Source organism: Furipterus horrens, unplaced genomic scaffold (genome assembly GCF_987537825.1).
Source record: "Furipterus horrens unplaced genomic scaffold, mFurHor1.1.pri manual_scaffold_3, whole genome shotgun sequence".
NCBI lineage: Eukaryota > Metazoa > Chordata > Mammalia > Chiroptera > Furipteridae > Furipterus > Furipterus horrens.
The window spans coordinates 134,191,184-134,218,629 of record NW_028327173.1 but is presented as its reverse complement, the minus strand read 5'-3'; positions in this window follow the sequence as shown (position 1 = coordinate 134,218,629).

Sequence of the window (27,446 nt, the reverse complement as noted above, 5' to 3'; positions counted from 1 at the left end):
TCAAGTTACTTGCCAGAATAGCTCAGTACACATCCATATAGCATTATTCATGTAATTACGTAGGGCAAAAATATGCAATATTCATCTTCTTGCTTGGCACAGGATTCTGAAACCACTAGCATATTCCAGATTTTAAACCCAGTGATTGGGAGTTTGTGGAGATCTTTGGGAACTTGAAAAAATTATGGTTGTTGCCTTTATCAATTTCCGGTCCACGTTGTGCTTTCCTCACCTTGAACTTAACTTCATTTTAAATTCTCCATCCCTTGTTTAACTGTTTTTACTCAGTATTCAGAAAAAGGAGATCAGCTAAACATTTATTATTCTATGCAGCAATTTGAGGAGTTTTAAAAGGCAAAGCATGTGGTACCCCATTAACAGAGAAAGAACACAGGACTAAAAGAACCAAAGGACAAATCATTTATTTTAGTACATTTTGTATTGCAATGTATCACCAGAGGCAATAGGTATGAAAGATCAGATCTGCATCAGAAGTGCTAAATTATATTCATTTGCCATCTTCACCAAAATAATAAGATTGCATGGGAATCTTTTTTATTTTGAATGTCAGAGATAATTTGAATAATGTGGCTTTTTTTGACCCACACTCTAAGTCAAAGACTCATCCTGCAGATAATAGAGATGAGATGAATTAGAGGACTATCGTCAGATACAGAAAAAATGCAGAACCTTTTAAATACTAACAGATAAAACAGGCAGTTCAATGCAGATAAATGCAGAATAATGATGCTTTTGATGGGTCTTTATCAGAGAAGGCCATGTTCTTCATAAATTATAAACCATAAAAAAAGAATTTTAGTCAAAAGACAAGTCTGTTTGTATCATCAATAAATGATGGGAAAAAAGAAAGAAAAAAACAAATAAGATTGCGTAGAGTGATAACTGCTTGATTACTCTATCAGTCAAGTCTCCCTACTTTTAAAAAATACAGAATAAAAGATTACTCAAAATAAAAATCCTAAGACTTCCCAAAATGCCACAAATACTTTTACTTTGAAACAAATGAGAGGGGTTTTGTGGAAAATAAAACAGTAGACAATCTGGCATCTACTGAAGTCAATTTCAAATGCAGATGTTTTCAGGGTTCTCATATCTCAAAGGATATCTGAAGAATATTTGAAGTCATATTCTTTAATGTGGATTGGCATTCACTTTTTATATTAAGGATGTATCTTAATTTACACACAGATGTGCTCCTAAATGTTTTGTCAGTAATTATCACATGAAGAAGTTTGTTGGTGATTTTTTTCTTTTTTGGTAAGAAAATATAAAATGAATTTGAACTTCTGCTATGCATTTTTATTAATAAACCATAATAAGTCTTTGCCAGATATAATAATATTAATATAACTAATATTGATTGAAAAAGATTTAAAAATAAGAATGCAGGATGTGTTAGTGCCATGATTTGAGAACCAAAAGCCCCAAGTCCTGCCTTAACACAGTGGCTGTATAACCCTGGGAACATTCTAGCTTTTTGTGCCTCAGTGTCTTCAAACTTAAAATAAGGAGTCTCAAAAAACTGAACATTAAATTATTTTTGAAATGTATTGCCTTGCATTTCAATGCTGGCATATTTTTGTGGCATCTTTTTTTTTATCAGTACTTAATCTGACTTTTCAAATTCATTCAAACTTGTCTAGCAACATCAAAAGTAGCTGTCTTTTAAAGCTGACAGATGTGGGGGAGAGATGTATTCAAATCACCCAGAGCGCTTGTCCAGCCCCCTCACCTTTTCTGATCTGCCTCCAGAACTCTGAATCACTGCTGCCAGGGGACCTGAGTGCTCACGAGCCTCTTTATCTTCCCTCTGGTGTGCTGGGGTGGAAAAAGATTGAGGACCATTGGTCTAAGGCCTGCATAGGCAGTGTTCTCTGAGGACAGAAGTGCCTGTCAGGCATATGTGTGAAGGGAAGCATTCCTTCAGGGAGATGTGCCTTTTCAGAGTCACTTTTAGCTCCCCTGTCTCCTGCAGTGAGACTGAGGACCAACTACCAACAGCTTTCTTTTTTAATGGTCTGATTTGAAATTCCGTGTTATTGACATTGATCCTTTCTTTTTTCAGCCCACATTTTATGTCCTCTCCATTTCTAAGCTGCCTTAAGGATCGCATATATCATAATTCTTTTGTTGAAAGCAACAGAAATGGACTCTAGCTAACTTTAACAAAAGGAGATTTATTGAACAAATACAATGAGCTCAGAGAATGTGGAAGAGCCTGAAGACCTGGGCTTGAGAATAGATAGGGAACCAAGGCAGTGCTAGAAACAGTGGAACAGGAACCACAATAATGGACCTGGTCTGGAGGCTGGCTCTCAGAGAGAAGAGAACACCAAACACTTTCTGTCTCTTTATCATGTCGTTCTCATTAGAGTCCAAGAGTAAACATCCTTTTGGCTTAACTTGGCTCACATACCCACATTTGGGCTAGGAAAGAGAATTTCTCCCAATATTCACTGGAAAAAAGATAATTCCAATAAAGGATACTGGGGTTCTGTCACAAAAGGCTGGGGTGAGGTACTGGGTAGATATTAAAAGGACAAATATTCATATATATTCAAATAAGCATCTTTCTCATAGTTACGGCAAGGCTGTTTCTAGGAATACACACTTGTTCCCTATCTTCAGCTGACAAATTGAGTTAATTTATGTACTTACCACCTCTTTTTTAATGCATAAATTAGCTTCATTTGTGATCCCAGCTTCACCCTGATAGTTGTTTTTCTTATAAAAGTAGAGTGTGCCCTTGTGAGAAAACCACCGTGTTACTGTTTAAAATCTGTTCTCTATATGTGGCCACATGAAGTTTAAAATTTTCAAAAGTTAAACAGAGCAAGCTTTCTTTGAAAATAGGAATTATTTTGTAACCCCTAAGGATATTACTGCATAAACTAATGCATAAAGTAGTCTCAAGTTTTAAGTATCATAAAGGAACATGGCAGATCAGTAATACTTAGTAGGATTGCTACGTGATATTTACAGATGGGCTTATACCCTACACCATGTCTAATACTTTCACAAACTGATGGTGAGTTTTTAACTTTTTTTCTGATCTCCCTTTGATAGAAATAGTCTAGATCTTAATTGGTGTTTTTTTCTCCCCACTACTGCAAACAGTTAAAGGGCTCCTGTGTTTCTCATGGCACTCTTACTTTCTTTTATTATCTAACCTTTTTTTTTTTTTTTTTTTTTTTAGCATTGAGATGCCTTCTTTTGTAAAGAACCATCCAGATAGTACTCAGCACAAATCCAGTCACATAGAAAATTCTATGCAGGTGAAATCTGACCACCAACTAATGTGTCTTGGGATTCTAGATGGCCTTAAGATTAGAATTTGCTAACTGTTGACATGAGTCTAATGAAATTGGGAAATTATATGAATTGCACCCAATACTGGATTCTTTAAGAATTAATTACTCAGCTGATGGCATTTTTGGTCCTTTTGCTTTCATCCATTGACTATTTCGACTTATCAGACACTCCATTAGGGATGGAAAGAGGAGGGGAGATGAAATTCAAGGGGGTTCATTTTGTTTTTTAGCTGAAGCTCTGATTAGAGGGAAAAGATGGTCTGTTGAAGAAAAAAGATGAAAAGTAGAAATTATTGGCTAATTTTAAACTAGGGGATTAGCTTTGGAAGTCATGATTTATGCCACCCATCCTGCCATTTGCATAGATAATTGAGTTAGCTTTATAAGAGTCTAGAGTTCCTTCACTTATAGATATTTTATTCATGGATTATTGCCCTTAAAAATACTTAACCATAACGGAAGTCCTCTAAAAGAAATTCAGCCTCTGAAATGAGGCTTACAATGATTGCATTGATGATCTGAGAGGCACAACTTGCCTCCTTCATTTTAATGATGATGTCGTTGCCTTGGTCACAATCTCTCTTTTGTTCATTTAAATGACATAGAAACATAAACACTATTTGCCATAGTGGTTTTCACATTAATAAGCAAACATAAAACCAAATTACAAGGCTGTACTCTTCCTCAAGCTGTTAGCCTGCTCTAATGTTTTTCCATGGTAGTGACAGATGCTCTGATACCTATATACTCTCCAGAATAGCAGTTCAATGAATGTTGTATTTATTTGACTTTGGAAGACTTGAAATAAGGGAAATTCATTTCTGTGATTCCTTAGAGTAAGAAATTAGCATTTCTTCAAAGACAATAATTTCCTAACATTTACCTCATATCTTATGGAAAAATCTCAGGAGAGCCTAAGACCGTTATTTTTTCAAAAAAGAGAGACAGTTCAAACAGTAAAATATAAAGAGGTAAAAGAACAAAATAAAGAACACTTTCAATGAACCACAGTACTGCACTGTCTGACGAATGGGGAGAAGTTTCAGCTCTCCAGGTGCTTTCAGTCTGCCACCCTATCACTGCCCTGTTTGTCAAACAAAGGATGCACCTGTTGAGGTGGAAGCCCTGCTGAGCATGCCCACAAAATCCTGTGCTCCACATGATGTAACACTTGCAGAACGTTATCATAATAGTTCTACCTTCTGAGCTTTTCCTGATTATCTGGATCTTACCTCCCAAAGGGAAAATGACTTCAAAGACTGAAACTTTCCCTGTGTTTTTCAGAAATTTAGCAACTTGAAGCTACAAACACCCCCTGCTTGTTTTCAACATGCACAGTAATAGCAGAAAATGAACTGAGTCCCCTTAAAGGCCCAGAACGACTTGGAAGCAGCACCATCAAGGCTTGGCTGGTCTTTTCACACAGAGCTGTCATCTCGGACACCAGGAAGAGGAAGGCTACCTCCCCCCTCTTTTTTTTTCCCCAGCCAGTTGCTTTTACTTTGACATTTTAAAACAGTGTCTTATTTTCCAAAGTCCATTTTGAAAGTCGAACAGATTAAAAGTTTCAAAACAGTGCTAGTTCAAATCCAGTTGAAACTTTTAATTAGTCTGATGTTATTTTTAGACTCTCTCAAAGCTCCATAATTGAGCCCTTTGCAGTTGTACAAACAAATAGAAACCTTGTAAGATCTTGAAATTCATGATAGTTTACTAATGAAGTCAGCTTGGAAAACTCTTCATTGAATATTGTAATTTGATTGCCATCTTATTCTGATTGGACCCTGGTTTTGCATTTAAATGAGTATATATTATTTGAAATGCAAAGCAGCATGTTATCTGGGGTATTTTGCAAGAACAGACAAGATTAAAAATATCTAATGTTCCATTTTATAAAAACATTACAAAATGGACGTGCAGAGCTGACTTTTAAAATTTATTAGTAACAGCTTACAATAATTGGACATTAATTAATCCTAAGTTACAAGACATTTCTGTGGAAATGCATATTACATCCTTCCTATCACACTCAGCAGATTCATTTGTATTATTATTCCTGTTTTGTGATACCGGAGGAACTAACAAAAATTTCTTACTTACTAAAGCAGTCATTGTTACAGAATTGACTGTTACTCATGTGAGTTTAACACAATAGACCACCAATTATTGATTCTCCAACAACTGACCTTGAGTACCCAATTTAAAAAAAAAAAAAAAAAAGCTGCAGCATACCAAGGTAAAACTGAATTCTCGAATTAGGGTCTGTGTGGACTTGTTCCAAGCTTTGATTTTTGTCATCCTTTGTGTTTTTAGATGGATTGAAATGAATTTTCTGATTCTATAACCCTTTATTATTATTTCTCAACTGTGATTTTTTATGTCTTACATAGAAAATTGTTTTCAATCACATCATCCAAAAGAGAAGATTTCTGTTTGAAAGGAGCATAGAGGTCTCTGGCAGCCATCTCTTTATTTGATTGTTTGGCTGTCAAAAGTTTCCATTACATCTGTTCTCAGACACATATAGTTATTCATAATCTATGAGGCTGGATTTTTCTTTCTCCCCTCAGGACTTTTTTTGACAAAAAAAATAGTCAAAGCAGGACCTTAGATTTAAAAGTATATTATCCAGGTCTTTGGAATATTTTTTAATTATGTAGATATTATATAGAGTAAGTTGTAATCTGGGAATGAATACTTTATGTAGGATTTAGACTGTGAGACAAAGATAGTCATTCACTTATTTCATATTCCTGTCCTCAAATCCAGAGCAAGTCTTAAGTGATAGAGAAACAGGGGTTCCTTATGGTCTCCAGGAGTAAGGATGGCAATGTCACTGTACCTGCAGTCTATGCCAGGCCTGCGAGATCCCAATCAACACGTTAAATCAACCTTGGTCCATCCCTGATGGGCAGTTCTAAGAGTTTCATGAAATTGTTCTGTCATCTGTAAAGTGCACATAAGTACCACTGTCATATAATCCATTTGGTAAATTTTGTCAAATTAATTTTGATTTCAGAAATTCTAAGATTAGTGAAGGCTATATTTAATTCTTTCCCTCAACTCAGTGGCCACAGATGCCTGAAATACTATTATTTTAACTTGGAAAAGTCAAATTTTCTAAACTCATTCTACTAAAACAGAGATTAGATACCTGGTCTAGACTGATGTTGGTTTGAGGAAGGGCCTATATGGGTCCATATCTTATGGATCTTGTTTTATGTGAGCGAGAGCTGCCAGCTTCCTAGATGGCCCGACATGCCCAACCAACCTGATTGATCTGAGGATTAGTGTATCACCCAAGCCTGTCCATCGAAGTCTTTTCGATTTCTTTTTTATTATAGCAGAGGGAAGAGTCTTCTTCTTTCTGTTGAATAAAATGAGAATATGTGGACCCAGGCTTCCATATGCCATGATTCAATTATCATGGTAAAGTTGATCAAAGAGAATATAGTTGAATGAAAGAGGAGTATGAGCAAGGGCTAAAGAACAATGCTATTTGAGTTAACTGTTCTGGTTGCCCCATAGTCACTTTTTCTCTTCCCCCAAATTAACTGTACTGTATCCGTGCCAAGACATCCCCCACCTTAGCATAAACTTACTTGAGTTGTATTCCTTTCACTTGCAACTAAGAATGATTCCCACTATTACACAGAATTCACTTCTCTTTTCTCTCCTTTCAGTAGGAAGGGAGTGAATGTGGGGGAGGGGCAGGAGGAATGACTTTCCTCTGAACTAAGGCCCCATCCAGAAGTAGATGCAGAAGATAAATGTGTTCAAATATCATCTCACTTGTCAGATGTCAAATAATTAACTCCTTTGCTGATTTTACAGCTTCAGCCTCATTCTTGATTTTAATCTCTTACTTACTTGAGGTTTTCCAGAATACACTTCTAGAACATCTCAGGGCCCTGAAAATTAGATTAAAATATTCAAATTGTTTACTAGGTGGCAACATGGCTAGTTAAATGTGTGTCTTGTCTCCTGAAAAACAGTTGAAGACTTTGATGACTGACTATACAAAGGTAGCACAGGAAAGGGAAAAATCGAAATTCATTATACGTCTGTGTAATTGAAAGTGAGGGATAAGGAGAAGCCAAAAATAAAAGGTAGGTTAGAAGTAATAGAAAAGTAATAGACCCACAATGTGATGGGATTACCCCAATTAATTGAATAAAAAAGGGGGAAATAATTTTAAAAGAAACTGACGAACATAGTGCAAATGTTTAGGAGGAAGAGTACAGAAAATTTGGGGGTTTGGCAGTAGTAACATCATTGTTAACTTTCAAAAAGAACAGCTTTAGACATGAGAAGTGAGTGAAAGTCAGACTAAAATAAACAACAAACAACAACAGAAGAAGGAGGGAGGGAGAGAGAGAGAGAAAGGGAGAGAGAGAGAGAGAGAGAGAGAGAGAGAGAGAGAGAGAGAGAGAAATATCCAGGAAAATGTCCTTTAGGTGATGGGATAAGGAGAAAACAATTAACAAATAGATCAATTAGACAACATAGAATGGCAAACAGGAAAATAAAGAGAAATAACAATGAAGTGTTATTTTTAAAAGGGAAACTGAGTTGGGTTATCTAAAGTTGGGTTATCATAGGTGGTCATCTAATAAGACTGTGGAGAAGGAATATGGAGTATTGGAAAAATGAAAAATTCTAGAAAATTTTGAGGAAATACACAGTGACAGAGTCAATAAAAATTGACTGAATACAATCATTACTATATGTCAGCGACAGATCAGTTACTATTTTATAACATGTATTTACTTTAGAACTAATAAATAAGTCTTAAAAACTTTTCATAGTAACCATTGGCAGTCTGAAAATATGGCAAAGTCAGGTAGAAGAGAGTAAAATGCAAGAATTCACTACAATGTCTGACCATAGGGTTTGGGTTCGGTGAAGTATAAATGAAACCAGAAGGCCGATGTCTTAAAATGAGACAAAAGGCCTTGAGGTACTACTGGAGGTCATCGTCGGCAGCCGTCCGTCTGGAGAGACGATGGTGTAGCTTCTTAAGAGTCCATCTGCACCGCCGAGAATGGCTGTGCAGTCCGACTCGGGAGTGACATGGTATCTGTCTCCTCCCGTGTTGAATCGACATCTTGCGATGACGCTGAAGCTACAGAGCCTGGGCAGGGTGATATGGAGGGTCTGCTGTTGCCCATGCAGCAGACCCCCCCTCTCTCGCAGCTGAAGTGTCCAAGGGAAAGACGGAGTCGATACAGCTTGGGTTCAGGTGCGCCGCAGGAGTTGCCGGTGTTGACTACAACGTCAAACCGCCTTAGGGACTCCGGCTCCGGATTTTCTGTCGGGGTTTACTCCCTTAGCCTTTCCCCTGAAGAGGTATGCCGCAAGGCAGCGGAGGTTTTTTGGAATCAGAGTTTTCCTTCTCTGATGTGCCCTGACTGGAAGATCGAACCAGCGACACTTAGCTCGCAGGCCGACGCTCAATCCACTGAGCTAAACCAGCCAGGGCTACTGGAGGTCATCAACTATGTGTATAACTACAAATAGGTTTTGAGCTTCTACAGTGTCAAGTAGGATGCTTAGGAATTGGGTGAACAATGATGAATAAAATGTGTTTTCACCACGACAGTTACAATGCAGGGAAAGAGGTAGCCACATACAAAAGAGGAGAGAGGTTCAGTAGAAGTGAGGAAATGGGAGAAAGAAGAAAGGAAATGGCGGTCATAGAGAAGAAGCTCAGAGTCAGATGCCTGGGGAAACAAAAAGAGCAGAAATAGTGAGCATATTTTAGGTCTCCATTTTAATTGTGTTTACAGTAATGGTATATATAATACCAAAGTGAGAGTTGGAGGCAGGGTACAGGGAGGAGGAGCTTTGATTTAGAAGCCAACATTCTCTTTCTATTGTTGTTGTGACCACAAAGGAATTGGCTCCGCGTCATTTTTGGTGTTCTCCTTCCTTCTACTGGAAACTGAATTATGATACAATGTCAATTTCTTAATCTATAAATCTGGCTTGACATTTCATGTGCTTCTAATATATGGTGCTATAAAAGCTGTTTCTGGCTTAAGTGCCATTAAAGGAAATGAGGAAAATGCAGAAAAAGCTTCAGGTGATCTAGAAAGCAATTTGAAGCCCAAAACCGGGCTTCAAATTGAGGAAGATCTTTCTTCCTCAATTCATCTCTAAGTGATCTGAAGAACTGTCATTTCTATGTGACACATGCAGGTCTAAGTCCATTTTAAATGTTCATAATATAATCATCGACATTTCTGTGTTCATAGAGCATCTGAAATTTTTGGAAAGTAAAGTAGTTCAATAAATTGCGTGGCCTCATATAGCCAATGCCCCTCACCTCTACTCACTGCATTATGTGAAGCACTTTTGTAACCAAAATGCTGGTTTGGCTGCCTGCTTCAACAAAAGCCAAACTGGTGAGAAAGGCACTGGCACAAAAGAAAAGAGGTTTAGTCATGTGTCCTGACCTGGGAGAATGGTGGACAACCATCTCAAGGGCTATCCTCCCTCCCTGCTCAAGCATGAGGTTCTCATAGTGATGGGGTGGGGAGGACTTTTTTCCTATCTAATTCTCTTGCTAGCTTTTGGAAGCTGGGGCCCTGTCCATTCATCGTTCTAGCCTTTGGCATGCTCAGTGTGGGAACCTCCCCATACGCCATCTTGGCCAATGGAGGAGCTCCCTGGCAGTCCCTGCCTAAGGACCCAGGCTCAATGTGCTGGAGGGGGATGGCCGGGTGCTGCTGGGTAAGCCCTGAGATTCCCTCAGCCCTCGGCCCTGTTTAGCTGGACACAGTGCCCTCCTGGTTGGAGTCCATGGGCATCCTTGCATCCCCGATGCCTGCGTGCTCTGCACAGTCCCCATGCATCTTGCCCCTCTGAAGTGGCCAGCTTGCATTCTCCCTGCCCCCAGCTGCCCATGCTCTGACTGACTGTCTATAGTAAGACTCTGTTCAATTTTTTAAAAGTTAATTTCAGGCTCATCAGCTTGGGTGTGTACAAAATTTAAAGGCAAGCTGAGGTTGCTAAGTAAAATATTCATGAGAGTCACACAGTTGGTAAAAATGAATGAATCAGGCCAAGTATGAGAAGACAAGAGCAGAAGCTGGATGATGAACACTGCTCGCCTCCAGGTCGCACTGATGTTAGAGCAGGTGAGGTCTGCAGCAAACTCAAGGCAGCTGCCGCTCGGTATTAGCCTATCATTGTCAAGGGAAATGCCTGCCCAGTGGTGTCAGGTCTTCCAATGTTTTTCTAGAGAACCCAGAAACCTGGATTTTTATATGTAAACTACTGAGTTTAAAAATTGCCTCCTAATTTAAATAAAAGTAAACTATGGGCTAGAAAAAACCCTCCTGTCAGCTGAATTAAACCTTTAAGTGGTCAGTTTATGTTCTCTGCTGTAGAATTCATGCCTCACATGGATGTTCAGATATTGCATGGTTGCAGCCTACCACGCTTGTGTGCACTCAAGTTAGCTGAGGTAACTCAAATTAGTCTTGGACAAGCTGCATGAAAGATAACCAGATGCAAGAGACAGATGCTTTTTTAAAAATGTTGCTTTTGAGTTTCTTCCATTTAAGAAAATATCTCAGTGTTGTGTATATAGGCTCCCTGAGACACATAGATCAATCGTAGAAATGGCTCTGCTCCAAACATGTAACAAAGACATGTAATTTCTGTATTTATCAGCCATCTAGAATCAGCACCTCTATTGTTGCCTTAGTTGCCATTCTGAAAATTAGCAGCATTGAACACCTCTTTTCTATTCATCCTCAGAATGAGGAGGAAAAACTGCTTTGCAAAGAAAAGTTGTGCACAATATACTACCCAGTTCAGTCCACGAATCGCCTTATCCTAAGAGGTCACTTATCCCTTGGCCTCCAGGAGGTAAAAAAAAAAAAAACACATAAACCCCTTAATCTTGATCAATCTTCAGGTTCTTCTAGTTCAGCCTCCTCTCTTATTAGTTAAATAGAATTAAGGGGTAAAGAGTCTTAGCTGGAGGTTTACCAGATGTCAATTTCATAGGCTCTCATATGTTATAAAATTTATGTTGCAAGCTTTCTGAAATCATGTGCTTCTCAGATAAAGCAACACTTGGGCTAGAACTCAGTTCTTCCAAGTCATAACCTGAATGCCACAGCCAGCTCAGCCTAGTCTACACATGGTGGCATATCAGTTACTAATAACAGAAAAGCCAAACTCAAAAGAACTTGAAAAATAAAAGGTGTTTATTGGCTCTTCAATACATAAATTGCAAGGTATGTGGCTTCAAGCACCATTTGATTAAGTCCTAGCTCCATTTCCTCCATCATGATAATCATCTTTATCACCATCATAAGAAATACTTAAATTATGCTTATAAATGACAAGCACTGTTCTAAGTGCTCTACAAATATTTACTTATATAATTTTCACCACATTTCCATGAGATAGGTATTATTTTTAACCTCATTTTGAAAAGGAGAAAACTGAGGCACAGAGAGTTTAAATAATGACCCCAGTTTGCATTGTAGGGCCAGGATGCTCACTCAGGCTGTGGGCTCCAGAGCCTGTGCTCTTAACCTCTGTACAAATATTCATTTGAACTGATCTTGGATAGGGCCTAAGGATTACTGATTTCAAAAGTATTCCCTGATAGATTGTGATGTACATCCGGAGTTGAAAACCAGTGGGTTAAGGGGTGGAATTGATGCAAAAAGAGCCAGGCTGGAATTTAGGCCTAACTTCTGCTCTGCAATGCTTACATCCCAGTGCAGAAGAGGAGTAAACACCATTCACTGATGGAAAGAACTTTCATATGGAACCGCTGAGCACTACTGAACACAGCAACTGGCCCTGCGGGGCCCCTTTGCCTGAAGAACCTAAATATTACAGTCACAGTATGTTCAAAGGGTGTCCATTACCTGGGTATTATAATTTTCATATGATGGCAGTCAGACACTGATTACAATTAGGAGAGAGAGGAAAAATTCCCGGGGACATGGTACTTCACTGTAGATCCCCTGCCTCTAACTCGTGATGCAGAAATCTTTGCAAGAGTACTTTTCATGGATCTCAATGACAACAATTAAGCTTGAGGAGCATGAGGAGATATTTTAATCAGAAGATAATTAAGAACAATGGGGGCATATGTATCATTGATTGTGTTTCAAGTACTCTGACTGATCTGGAAGATTATTCCATTAATATATGGATGTAAACATACACCAACATTTTCCCAGGATAAAGCCACTACACTTTGAAGTTTCCACCTCCAAATCTGGTTTTTGCTTATTAGATGACAAATTAAAATGTGCAACATTTACCCACCTACCAAAGACACCCAGGGTACTGGTTCCTTGTCTTTGGGTAGGACAGCATTAGGCGTTAGAAATGAGGCAAGGGGAGTCAAGAAAGGAGGGTGTTATTTATAGCTAACTGTTCAGTGTTGCTCCATTATAAATGAGACTAAAATTATATATGACCCTAAACACAAATGAATAAATTCTGTGAGGGACAGCAATAAAAAGAAAACCAACAACAACCCCGCCCCCCCGCCCCAAAACACTGCAAAACCAAAGTAGCAATCAAAGCATTAGGTGTAGTTTTTAAACTTTTGTTAGTGTTGGGTGCCATACAATATGGTGTCTTTAAGGAGGAGGAAGTTCTATGTTTGTCATATAATCTCCACTTAAATTAAGCAATCAGCCAGCCCTTTGTATCTTCTCTTGCTAACACACTTAGGTTATGTTTTCCTCTAAATTAGCCTGAGATATTTTAGTACAGACTCTCAGGAATCATTTTTGTTGATCAATGGTGCTTGCTTTGTGGCCTCACTCCTGGCCATATCTACTCCCCTATCCCCCACCCCCCACCCCCTCCCACATGGGGCCCTACAGGGAATTTCATTCTGACCATATCCTTCCTGCTGGTAACAGATAAATCCTCATTACTCAAGGAGTGAATTTTGCACATGGAGAACTCCACCATATGAGTTCTCAACATTTGCTTCCAGTCTCTTCCCAAGTGAGCACTGAGCTATGTCAGGCAATCTGGGTTGTAATCTCAGCAATGCCAGTGTCTACCACCATAAGTTATTTAAAGTCCTCTGAGCTTCAGTTTTCTTGCTTTGCAAAGTGAAATATAGATAAGATGCTCTTAACATCTTCCAAAATCAAAGTTGTCTGGATGCAATTTATTTTTCCTTCTGGCTTGTCTGTTTTCTCTTTAGTCCCTGACTGTCATACTTGCTTTGGTTTTTGTTTTATCAGGTCTTTTTTTGCTTAGTTGGCAACTTTTCTCATCCTTGACATATTAATATTCTACTCATCTGTTAAAATTCTTCTGAAATCCTAATTTCTTCAAAGATCTTCTCCAAAGTGTGTTGTGTTGTGATAGAGGGAGCAGGCATTGTTGGGCCATGTGCCAGAGATACAGACATGAATGAGACAGACTTGGTTCTGTCTACTGTCCTTCATAGAATTTAAAAACTAGTTCAGTGATAGCTAACATTTTTGAGATGACATTATCCTCACTCTTCAAGTGAGAAAACAGGCTCAGAGAAGTAAAGTAAGCTGCTCAAGGCCACAGAGCTAGCTATTTACTATTGCAGAATCCAGATCTATTAGACTACACTTTTCTCCAGCCAGTCTACCATGGCAAAGATGTGGCATGACCAACATTAATCTTCAAATTATTTCCTCCTCAGCCTGGCAAAGTCACATGGTCACTGGCTACACAGTTTGCCTGGCATCTACTTCCAGCTGATAGGAAGTGGCACTTGAGATGAAACTTTCATTATTTACTATCTTAGCTGGTGTCTTTTTACACAACTCCAAGAATAACTGGTTGAATAATTCATTGCTATTTGTACATCAGAGAAGGAAAACTCTGACTCCAAAAAACCTCCGCTGCCTTGCGGCATACCTCTTCAGGGGAAAGGCTAAGGGAGTAAACCCCGACAGAAAATCCAGAGCCGGAGTCCCTAAGGCGGTTTGACGTTGTAGTCAACACCGGCAACTCCTGCGGCGCACCTGAACCCAAGCTGTATTGACTCCGTCTTTCCCTTGGATCCTTCAGCTGCGAAGAGAGGGAGGGTCTGCTGCATGGGCAACAGCAGACCCTCCATATTACCCTGCCCAGGCTCTGTAGCTTCAGCGTCATCGCAAGATGTCGATTCAACATGGGAGGAGACAGATACCATGTCACTCCCGAGTCGGACTGCACAGCCATTCTCGGCGGTGCAGATAGACTCTTAAGAAGCTACACCATCGTCTCTCGAGACAGACGGCTGCCAACCAACCAATTTGTTCATATATTTTATTTTATTGTTTTAAACTATTTCTTTAATAAAATATGTCTTACCTTTCAACTCTCTTTAACTCCTATGTGGACAGAGACAACATTTCTTTTACAACGTCCATTTTATCTAACATTATTGACATGGATTGGGAGTGCTCAGTAAGCATTGCGTAAGAAGGCACAGTGAAAGGAGTAATGGAATAAATGAATAGACTCATGCTGTTTTTATAGTGTCAATAAGTAATGCCTGAAAGTTTTCTGTATGTGATCCAGGTCTCCAACTTCTGAGTTGGAAAATTATTATATTTTTTCAGTCCTCCGAGCATTGTAAATGTGTGGAGTGATGTTTCCAGGATTTATAGAGGGAAGAGAAAGGACTTTGTCTTCTAACCAGTTAGATGTCAAATAATAAATGAAAACTGATATTTGTCATTAAACAACCCTAGGAAAGTCTAAAATGATATAGGGAGAGAAGACTTTCCTGTCACCATTTCCTCCTCTCCAGTAGACTAGATTAAATTCCCCTTCCTGTTACTCCCGTGTCCCCCAGTGAATGCTGAGCATCAGTGTTGCCTTGTTTATCTTTGCACCTGGGAGTATCTGACACATAGAACTCTTGAATAATTATTTTTGTACAAATGGCTGTATATTATTGTAACTTCAAGGGCTTTGGGTGTGGGCTGGGATAATAGGCTTCCTACACATTAATGTATGAATTACCCAATAATAAAAGCACTTATCTTTCTACAGTGAGAGAAAAGATTTATGTAAGGGGCAATATTTTGTGGGCCACACCTACACAAACATATAAATGACTCCAACTCTTACCAGAAATGAGTATGCAAAAGAAGAGCAGAGAACATGTGGGGTACTTGAATGGGGAATGAGGTACCCCGGAGGTAGAGGATATTTATTGAATTAGTGGGGTGGAAACCCTGAAGAATATAAGAATAGCTGACTGTTATGAAGCTCTTACTGTATGTCAGCATTATTCTGAGCAATGTTTTCTGGGTTAATTTTCCATAGCTTTATGGATTAAGTAATATTATAATCCCCACTTTACACTTGATGAGCTTGAAACATGAAAAACTGAGTAATATATCCAAAGTCATCAAGTCAGGAGGTTTTTGAGTAAGATTTCAAATTCAAGTAGCCTGCTTTCAGCCCATGCCCTTGACCTTGGAGCTCTCCTCCCTTTGTAGAAGATGAGCTTTTGCCTGCTTCAGCATGTTACCTAGAGCCAGCCCTAAAATGATTCCATCTGATAAATTCAAGGTTTCTATTTCTAATATACCGTCAAGATCTACTTTACAATTGTTCTTTTACAGTTGTTCCTAATTACTCTGTGTTTAGTTGAAATGCCTGGGGATTCAATAAAGGTATTCCAATACATGTGCACAATCCTGAAGGAATCAATAAATGGAATGAAAATGAAATGAGATGTAAGCAAGCTCTCTGTATTGAAATCATATTGTTCACTGGAGACTGTACCATTTTGCTTCTTTGGGAAAACAAGCTGTCCTACGTGTCTGTGTGTTTAAGAAAGCAGAAGTCCTATCCTAGAAAGCTGTTCTAATCAACTGGTAGCTTCAAGCTATATTACTGAACTTTGTGTTACAAGCTCTGGTGGATGCAATGCTGACACACCATAGTTTTTATCTGATGATCCCAATCTGCTTAGAGTATAATAGTTTCTCTCAACCTTTACCATTTTAAGTACCACTAAGAGATAGAATCATCCCAGGGAGGCCAAATGGAATGAATGCGTGTAATGGGTTGTATAATGCAATAATTGCTTTGATATATCTAATGTGATAATCATTCAAAATTAAAAAAAAAATGCTTGGTCTCTCTAAGAAACATATCAATGTTGGAGCATCTATTTGTTCTGGGCTCGCTGCAGGACCAACAGAGAAGGCAGCTATGTGTGGGATCTGACTGTGGAATATTATTTAAGGTCTTTTTCCCCAACCAAAATTAATTCCTCCCAACATATATGAATTTATTCTGTCAACAAGTATTCGTTGAGTACTTGTTATAAGCCAGACATTTGTAGTAGAGATGTAGAGTTATTCTCGAGCTAGTACATAATTATATTAAGGTGTGATGAGAGCTATAATAGGAGATGCAGTCTGTTACAGGAATCCAGCGTGGCGTACAAGATCTTTACCTACTAGGTGCAGCTGGCTTCACCTTGCTTCTCATCTCCCAATTTAACCTACTTCTAGCCACATTAGAATTCTGGAGGTGCCATAAAAGGCCACCGTTTTTGCATTACCATGATTTCTACAGTGATATTTTCTGTTTTAGGTGATTGTTCCCATCTTCTCTTTGTGATGCCATCCTTTAAGCTTTAGTTCAAATGCAACCTCCTTTTTGAAACCTTTCCTGATTACATCACCTTGCTCTTCTCCATCCCTCAGTCAACCTTCCCTTCTCTAACTCTAAAGTATTTTGTTTTCACCACTCTTATGGCTATTAATTATATAATGTTACATTATATTATAGAACTTATAGACATTTTGGTTTTTACCCTTATTGGTTTATAAATTCTTTAAGGCAGAGATCATATTTTTTTTTTCTCTAGCACTTATTATGGAAAATTGTTCTCATTAACAAGTGAATTAATGAAAAAATAAATACCATTTGCTTAGAAGCTATTGTAAAATGCACATATTTTACATCATTTAGTTTTTAGAATAATCCTTCAAGATAAATATTATCATTATTACTTTACAAATGAGGAAACTAAAGCTTAGATGGGTTAAATGAGGTGCTCAAAGCCATGCAACTCCAAAACAATCAACTTTTTGTCTGGTTTCAATGGTCACTTTCCATTTTACCATCCTGCAAAGAAAATGAGAATGGATGTGCAATTTCATGGAGGGTCTCTTCATTTTATGTCCTCGCTACTCACAATGTGAATGACAGATCAGCAGCACTGGCATCACACAGAAGCTTATGGTATCAGAATTTGCATTGTTAACACTGTCTCCAGATTATTTTTAAGAACACTAAAGGTTTGGAAGCACTGACTGTCTTCACAGGTTTTCCTGGGTTTGTCATGGTTCCAGCCTTTTCAAAACTTCCCAGGCTACCGTTCTTCTCAGACACATAGGCAGTCGATGCTCATTATGACATACAATCAATAAGCAAATGAGAGCTGGCAGTTGCCAGTGTGGGCATAACTTAGCAGAATAGTGAAGCCTTTTCTAACTTTATAAGATCCTTCTTTTCTTGCTTCCCCACCTCCCTTAATCATTTTTTGAGGGAAGGGAGCTAGTTAACACTTTAACTTATTCACAAGTGTGAAAATATTTTGAGTGCTTCTCATTAGGCTATTTGACTGTAAGGAATAAAGTAGTACTCAAGTTAACTTGAGAGAAGGGCAGCTTAAGAATGGGAATGGAGTGGTTTCAGTAGTGGGCTCTCAAAGATATCTAAGTTCCTGATCAGTAATAAGATTGGCCCTCATGGAGGTGCTTCTGAACCCAAAGTCCTTTAAGAATGTCAGCAACTGGAATCTGGGGGGGTCTCTACTGGTGACTTACCATTAATGAAGTTCAGCTACCCCATCCCTTTGTCCCCACCACCATCATTACCATTGTCTGTTCCTCTATGTTATTGCCTGTCCTGACCAGAGAAAAAAATTTTTCCTTCTCCTCTCAATCAAGCTCTAAAGACAGAGAATATGACTGGCTAATCTCTTGCACTCAAAGGGCCTACATGTTTCTATATCAATGGGTGGTATATTAGTCATACGGAAAAAGTTTGTCAGTGAAATGCCTAGCTCTAGTTTCATTATCTACAGCTTGGAATTATGTCTTTTGTAAATAACTTTTGGACGTCTGCAGAGACTTGAGAGTGCCAGTTGTCTTTAGAAAGGCTTATGTATGGATGGCTCTGTAAAACAGATCTGGGAAAAAAGGGAAGAAATAAGTTAACTTTTTTTTCAACTCAGTATTGAAGATCTAGCTAGTTTACCTATTCAGTAGATAATTACTACTAATTACCATAGTCTGCATTTTTCTTTAAGATGCAGTATTATGGTACCAAGTAAACAAGAAGTCCATTGTCCAATTGAGCTAATTTTTAAGCAGATATTTATTGAGAACCTACTTCTAGCCAGACATTTTGTAATCTGGGGATTCTAAAGATGCATAGAATATAGCTGATGCCTTCAGGGTGGTTATAATTTAGTGGTCACAGCTATATAAGGAAGAACTCCCAAAATTTTTCAGCTAAAAACTTAAATACATATTACCCATAGGCCTAAGATGTGGCTTCTATTTGTGTGTGTTCTCCTCTTCTTCAATTTCTTTCACACTTTCTTTGTGAGTAAAGTATGTTGTTGCTAAAAAAATTGCCTTCACTTGTCCAAGCCAAACGGAAAGAAGCAAGAATGGGTAAACCTAGCTTGTAGATGAGTGACTTTAAAAAATTGAAAAACTAAGAGTTAAACCACAATCGCTTGGTGGTATGGTAGAGTATGTCATAAGAAATGAGAGCACTGTGTTCCATCAGATCTTTGAAAATGTCCATTCTGAGCACTGTTTTGAAGCCTGGTTTTATTTATAATTAATATTGGGTCATCTAATTCCAATAGATCAAGTCAGAAGACAACTTTATAAATCAGTAAATTTAGAGAGATATGGAACCATTATGTGCATCGTGCAGCTGAATTCTTATGCTGCCCAAAGCACCAGGCTTCCCAGGATTATCCCACACTCATGGAGGTAATAATTTCTAAGTAGCATGACTTAGATGGGGCTGTTCTATTCATTCAAAATCCTCTGTCTAGCATAGCTAGAACTGGTGAAGGTTAAACCGTAGTGAATATTAAAGACTATTATGCTGCATTAATTTTCATGGAAAGTATTAAAATTACTCTCAAAAGAGAGCAAGTAGGATAACTGGGTAATAGGTAGGAGGAAATGTCTGGAAAGACCCTTTCTAAGACTCTCCTAGGTGCCCTCTTTTTTGAAGGAAAACTAAGAATATACTAACAATATAGCAAGGCGTTATTCTTATTTTTGCTTTCTCTTTCATCCAACTGATTAGGAACAATTACCAGCACTAAGTAGTCTCTGTAGAGCTCTGGAGAGAACATAAGGAAAGTACCAGAGTCAGCTCTTGACTTCTTTTTCTGAACATTAAAATTGTTTTTCTTCTTCTTCTTCTTCTTTTTTCCCCCTTCTTTCTGGTGGGTGGCTTTGTAAGTAAGAATTTTGGGCCTCATGGCACTTCAGCAGTGATGAGAAATTTATGTAGTCAGTAGCTAGTTTTTAGTTTGTTCTTTTCAAAGGAATCTTATGCAATATTTCTCTTCTTATGTCAGCAGTAGCTGGAATATCTGTAGCAAATTTGCCCAATGTACTTACCACTTTCTGAATGCAATATAAATTGCAATTCATTTTGGCAGATGGACCTAGATAATAAAAGCTTCTTTGAGAATTAGACTTAATAGAACTAATTTAGATCTCAAAGAAAAAAGTGGAGCAAAAGCTACTGCTACAAAGTAAATATTTTGTTTAGTTTGTTTTCATCAGGTGGCTTACTATGATCCACACTTATTTAATATGTTTCTCTTTTAAATGAATATTCCTTCTTGAACCTATCTCATTAATGTTACATGTCCTGAAATGTAAAGACAATTAAGCAATAAACTTCTAAAATGGCCACAAACTTAGCAGTGGATTGTAGAAGTTCCAAGGAGGAAGAGTGTGAGATGTGCTACTGTCCCTACCTCCCTTGGGCCATCGTTGGTATCCCTTTCTAGATATACAATCACACACTCTAGGTAAAAACAGTAGGATTGCAATTCCTCTAACTCTCCTAGTCAGATTGCCACCAATACTCCCATCCCACCCCACCCCTCCAAACTAAACTTTTGGAGTGCTGCAGTTACTGTGACATGAAAAACTTTAGCTGGGACTCTATTTATAGTCAATTGTCATAAAATATATTCCTGGAAGTTTGCTATCCTTAGCTTTATTGCTTAGGACAAAAGAAAGATAAATAAATAAAAGATCTCTGACAAGTTCCTATAGTTCAGAGACTTGGTCAAAATGTCTTTCCTTCTTTCTTTTCTTTTTTCTTTTTATTTATTAAAGTCATGTTATAGCCTTTCCCAAGTATGAGAAAAGCAATCATCAGTAGCTGGAAGAGTCTCTAGACTCAGGGTTGTTGTTATAATCGGGTCAGCTGAGCCTGCTTTCAGCTCATTCCACATCACAAAGCTGTCATAAGACCAATGCTTTCTTTGGAGCAGGTACAATCAAATGCTACTGGGTTGCAAGCCTGGGGCTGCAAAAGGTAAACTAGTGTCAGTGAGCACATCATGCTGCAAAAGCATCATAATGATTCTATGGACAGCAAAGGATTGTATTTCACCACTGCGTAGCGTCCAATACATAAAGCAAATGCAAACAAGCTATTTATTGTCACCTAGCAGGACTGGGAACCTAAGAGCAAAAACTCCTAAGCTGTTCATTACGAGCTTAAATGAGCCCATTAGATTTACATTAGATTTCAGAGAAAACAGTGCTACTGAACTGTCAGGGGTACAAAATTTCCTAATGCAAGAGAAAGATAACCACAAATTCAAAATCTGAGTCTTACCATATTATCTATCTTATTTTCAATAAGAAAAATTCATAAGACCAATATGAGTATTGCTTTTATGAACTTGTTAAAAAGTATGATGGAAGAAATATCTTAGCATCATTTCCACATTTGTCTTTTTTGTCTTCCCCTGCTAGGAAGACAAAATGGGATTTGGGAGAAACTTGTTTGTTTCCAGAGTACCTGGTGCTAATCAAAAAGAATCAAACAGGAAAGAAACCCATGACAAAATTTTGAAACCTGATTTTTATCAGAAGTTTATTTTGATTTTATGATATTTGATGTTAGTGAGGGATGAGACAGACATGAAAGGTTTTGAGTATGGATTTTAGGACTCAGTGATGAACAAAACTGACAATTCATATTCTTATCAAATATTTTTTGAGTCTTACAAAAAAGAAATTTCCTTGAATTTTCCAACATCTTCACATCTCATCCTGCCCCAAACTTCTAGAGTCTGACAAACATAAAAGTTGAAAAATACTAGCAAGAAAGAATTTTCAGCTGCAGACCTGTTTTTTAAAAAGTCTTATTTAGTTGAAGTTGAAGGCCGTCTTTAACAGAAGGTAGTTGGCTCCTCAAGGGCATTTGACCTAAAATCTAACTATCATAAATAAAGAACTGAAGCAGAACGTAAATTACAATGCTGACACAGAGCTTTGCTTTGCTAGTTTTGGGTCAAAATGCAAACTAAAATCGGGAGAAAGCATCTGTTTTTTCTGGGAATTGGTTGTGCTTTTGTGTATCCAGGTAATCCCAGGAAATCTTCAAGGTAATTACTCCTAGTTTATTAAAAACATTATAAAGCAAAGGAATATCTAAATAGTCTTCCCGTGTTCCACACATGTCTCCCAGCAGCACCATTTTGACTTGCTTTGGCAAAATGAAAACTTTTCAGTTCAAGGATGCTTTATTCTTTATCATGTCATCATGTGGCTATCATTACCACCATTATGACTGCCACAATTATCTGAATATTTAATAAGTGTACATCTGATGAGCGACATTAAGCAGTGGAAGCATGAAAAACCTCCATCTCATTAGCCAGGGTGAGTTATCAGAGTTAATCAACAACTGATGACTGTAGTTTGTTCCCACTCCTATTGCATCGGTTTCGTGGACACCATATGATTCAGGAAGATTGCTTGCTATTCAAAGGGAGCTCTCAGATGTTACGGCTTCTTGGAATGGGGCAGATACTATCTCTCATGAAATTCTATACTCTCCCTGGCCAGGTAGCTCAGTTGGTTAGAGTGTCATCCCAATACCACAAGGCTGCAGGTTCAGTCCCCAGTCAGGCCACATACAAGAATCAACCAATGAATACATAAATAAGTGGAACAACAAATCAGTGTTTCTCTGTCTCTTCCTCTGCCTTCCACTTCCTGTAGAATCAGTTAATAAATTTTTAAAATTAAAACAATTCTATACTCTTTCAGAAGCAGTCTCAGAAAAACAGTGTGTGAGTTGGAATCATGAGGCAACAGTAGAGAAGATCACATGCAAATAACCAACAGGGTTGTTTCTCATACTGTACTGTGTTGTAGGGGGCTATAGCTCTCACAATATTGTCAATGCTAAAAACGGACTTAAAGACTGTGAACGCCACTGATGTCAAGCTTCCGACCTACCCTTAGAGTGCATTATACAATATAGAGCTCTGTTTGGAGCACTACAGGAGAAATGTCTGAAGAAAGAAGGCTGAAGGGGCACCGGTTTTAATTTTAATTTCTTCTGAGTTAGATCACTTTTTAAAATCCCAAGCATACACATTATTCTAGAAAGAGAGAAATAATTATGGAAGTGCTCCAGTCACCACTGCGTGTGACCAGACTGCCTGCTAGAAGAAAGGTTAGGAGGCAGTGCAGTGGCAAGAACATTTTGTCCTGCGTTAAGCCCTGCTTCCCTCAGAGGCTGTGTGTCAGATGCCTGGTCCCCTAGTTCTTTGGAAGGGTGAGCCAATTAGCACATTCCCTCGTCTGGACCTATAGTTGCTGTGTATGTGATCTGCATCCTGATTCAACTGAGATTTGACATTCTGGGCCCCCCAAAACAAGAATCCCAAGTGAGAGAGCATATTGGCCTAGATTTCCCTATCCTTTCTCCTCTTTCCTTCATTTGCAGGCATACTGGCCTTGTAGTTTTTTATGACTAACTCAGAGGTTGGAAAACAGTTCCATTTCATTTGAAGACTTAGATCAATGTATAAGATAAAAACTATTAAAAATCTTGACTTTCACCTCCCTGTGCTAATGTCAAAAATGGAAAGCAGGTAGCTCCATGCAGTAGTGACACTCTTGGCCCACATGAGGGCAGTACTAGGTAGTCAAAAGCCTCCAGGAACTTCAGGACATGTAGAGTCTGGCAGGAGACAAACAGTGCATAAAGCAGAATCAGGTTAGTGTTTTATAAGCACAAGATTCCTTAAAGCCAATCATTATAGTGTTTCAAATGTTCTTGCTGAAAAAATTAAGAAGGAGCAATGTCTACCAATTTCCAGCTGCGGGTGCAATCACTTGCCAGGAGCTGTTGGGGAAAATTTTTGATGGATGACTCCATTTAACACTACTTTCACATGCACGATGTGAAACAGACAAATCATTGTTATCAGATTATCAAATGATAGTCTAGGTTTGTTTGGAATGGTCAAAGTATATCTTAGGTATAGATTTTCATTTGCTTATTGTTTGATATGATTAGCTGCTTTTTGATAAATTTTCAAATACAGAATTTCTAGGGAAGCTGGAAAAGTAAACCTGTGTTCATTGCCAATGGAAATTTACCAGTGTATTTAGTGCCTGGAGGTTATGCATGGCTTACTGATATAGAATTAGCCTGCTTCAGATTGGTATCTTAAAATGATAACAACTACATAAATGAACAATGGTGTAATTACACATTCATCTGATCTGAAGAGTTTTTAGTGTTGGGACAGGAAATCTTTTCTATTAAGCCCCTCAGGGTGGATTATTTTGGTTATTTGTCAGGCATAGTTAGAAATTCAAGGTAAGAGCCATAATGGTAATTGAGCTACATTCTCACAACCTACAATAGTACTGAAAGACACAAAGTCACAAAGCCATTGTTTTCCTTACTCAGAGGTGAGGCTAAATAAAATTTGCACTTTTTCGATGCTGTTGTCCCATTTCAACTTTCAGAATACAAGCTGGGATTTTCACTGCTGAGGTCCTGGTCATGTGAGGTCACTTGAAGACAGAAGCAAATGACTCTTTCCAGCAGGCCGAGGTACAGCACTGTGGTGCGAGCTAGACCACTGCTTAGAGAGGAGTTCACGGATCTTGGGGAGGTACCGGCCAGGACAGAAAGCTATCTGCCCCTCAGGTCATTAATGTTGGCTCTTGATGTCCTTCTCCCTCCCTGTGTATTTCCTTCTTTTCCTTCCCCAGTCTTTGATCTTTCAGATTCTCTCCATCAACACTGGATTCTCTCCATCTACCTCTTTAACTTCATCCCCCTTTCTGCTGATACACATACCAGAACATTTAATTGCACCCATGGAAACTGTTTATCCCTGAGGGAATCATTTGGTACTCAAATGGCTACGGATCCTGTGCCAAAGCAACAAGATTATTAGAGAAGATTCAGTGTTTGCCTTTACATTCACTTTCAAAATCTCATTAGCACAAAGGTTATTTCTCCCATTAAATGGTTACTTAGAGTAAGGTATATTAAAAAGCACATCTTTTTGCTTGCTTTAAAGTGGTAGTTTGGACTGGCACGACAGTCTTCCTGTTCCCTCAGCATTTTAAATATGGAAAAAAGCATCTGCTTTGCCTCAGTCCGGGGTTTGGTAAGTAAAATTCCTCTGCCAGATTTTCCTATTCTAGCTTAGAAAATGACTAAAATGACTATGGGATTGAACCTTGCCATAATGTTACCTTAACGTCATCTGGCAAGTGGTGATAAGCGAGTGTTATGCAAAAATTTCGGCCCCAACCCCCAACCCTTCTGGAAGTCAGTACAGAAGCTCCAGTAACACGTAGAGCAATATCACCCAATCACTTTGTCTGTGTGACTATGCCACTTTAATGAGCATACAGAGACGTGAATTGCATAGACAATGTAAGGATAAACAATAGGTTAATCTTTTTAATAACCTGGGACTCTTCCTTGCTGGGTTTTAATTCCCCCCTCTTCTAAAATACTAAGCAGAACCTCTAACATGGTAACATAACTTTCCTATTGCTTTTGGGGGTGAAGAAGATGGGATGAAGTTTAACGGAGCCCTCTTCACTCGCGGGATGAAAGCCGTTCTGTGTGCCCTCTGTGGTGGCCGCAGCTGTGGGCTCCCAACTCTTCCAACCCCACCTGCTTCCTCTCCCGAGCTCCGACTTGATCATTAGCGAGAGGGAGGAATGAATAAGAGAAAGACAAAAAGTAATTAATTCACTGAAGTGCAGCTGCAAATGAATTTTTGAAATCAATTATTAATTTTCTCTTTAATATTTCTGCATTGATACCTCTCTGTGTCAGGGGACTGGGAGAGCCGCTTCACTTCCCAGCAGCAGCGCCCTGGGCGGGGACAGCAGCGCCTCCCGCAACGGAACGCCTCGTGCTGGCCTGCTTCTCTCGTTTGTCAGCGACGTGCCTTCTGCCAGCCACATTTTGATTATCGTATGCATGTGTTTTAATGTTTATGGTAGGTAGAGTGGGCCCAAAGGATGGGAACAATGGCAGTAAAAGAGGGCAAATACCTTATCTCCTGTGTCTTCTGGTGTCAGCCTCCGAAAATACTGAAGTGAAGGCATAAAGCTTAACGTGGATGATGAATTTGGAGGAAAAGGTAGTAGCACAAATTCAAAATCTTTTTGCTTATGTGGGAGGGAGGAAAAAATACTGAACTGTGTAGGGACTGTTAGAGTAGGAGGCCTGGATGTCAACAGCCTGGATAAGAACTATGTCTTTGCACTTCCCGACCAACCGTGGGCAGAGATCAGGGAGTGGCGGTAGGGCGACAGCTCAGGCTGCTTGATTACCTCCACTGGACTCTACATCTTCAGTCAGCTTTACCCCCAGATTACAGAATGCCACTTCTATCACTCCCTTTGCTCAAATCAAATGTTATCAGGAAATCTGCTTTTCTTGACCTCTGAGGCATGCGGTTGGAAGGTAAACCTGAGCATTATATGGAAAAACTATTTTTAGTAACAGAAAGCAACGGTACTGCTTCTCTGTTCAAAGATGTTGGCTCCAAATGGCAGAGGAATGATTGTTTCCACTTAAAGTGATTGATATGTCTACACACACTTGAGAGATAGAATTTCATTACCTATTCTTTCAGCAGGGACTGACTGAATACAGTTTCAAAGGAAATAGGGAGCACATTTGTATAACAGAGTACATTTTCTTCCATGAAATGAAGGGGGAAAAGGCTAATATATATATAAAGAAATGGTGGATTTTTAAATAAAAAGAATAAAGGTATGGAAAAGTGAAGAAACTACTACCACAGAAGAATGTTCAATGCACACAATAATTAGGCTTTTAGCTTTCTGTTCAATGACAGTGAAATATTTCTATTGGTTTGCTTGCAGAAGTATTTATTTTTTAATTACCTGTAATGATTAAGCACAGAAAAATAAAAGGATTGTAAAAGGCAACCTAACAAAATTTAATTTATTCCATAATAATACTTAAGAACTAATGCTTTCATTTTGTGTGGCACTTGAAGACTTGGAAACTAGAGTTACTCAATATCTTGCAGATGTTTTTTAAAGAGAAAATTAAGAGATCCAAACTCTAATTTGGGGTCAAACATAAAAGAAAATAAATTAATAAGCTCCTAAAAATGTAATGTTCTTTTATAAAACAAGAAATCCTTCTGCAACCTAAAAATCTGTTTTCTCTTCACTATTTTTCTCTACTGCTGTTTGGCTACCTCCTAAAGCCATTATTTCCAGCAGAGTCACAGAAATCCTCAGCTGTGTAGGCGGTCCCAGTAAATTTAGCAGCCAAGCCCCATTTTGACATGTTAAGAATAGGCGTCCATAAATCTTCTCCATCTTCTCCTGAGAAGATTAAATCTTTCTTTTCAAGAATTTGCTAAATTTCAGGAAATGCTGTAATCAAAAAAAAAAAAAAAAAAAAAAAAAAAAGACTCGTAGATAAAGCTGAAGAAAGAGTAGAAGATAATGGAATTCTTTTGTTCAAGAGCCAAAACTGAAGGTGGGGGAAGCTCCTGAAAGTTCTACTTTA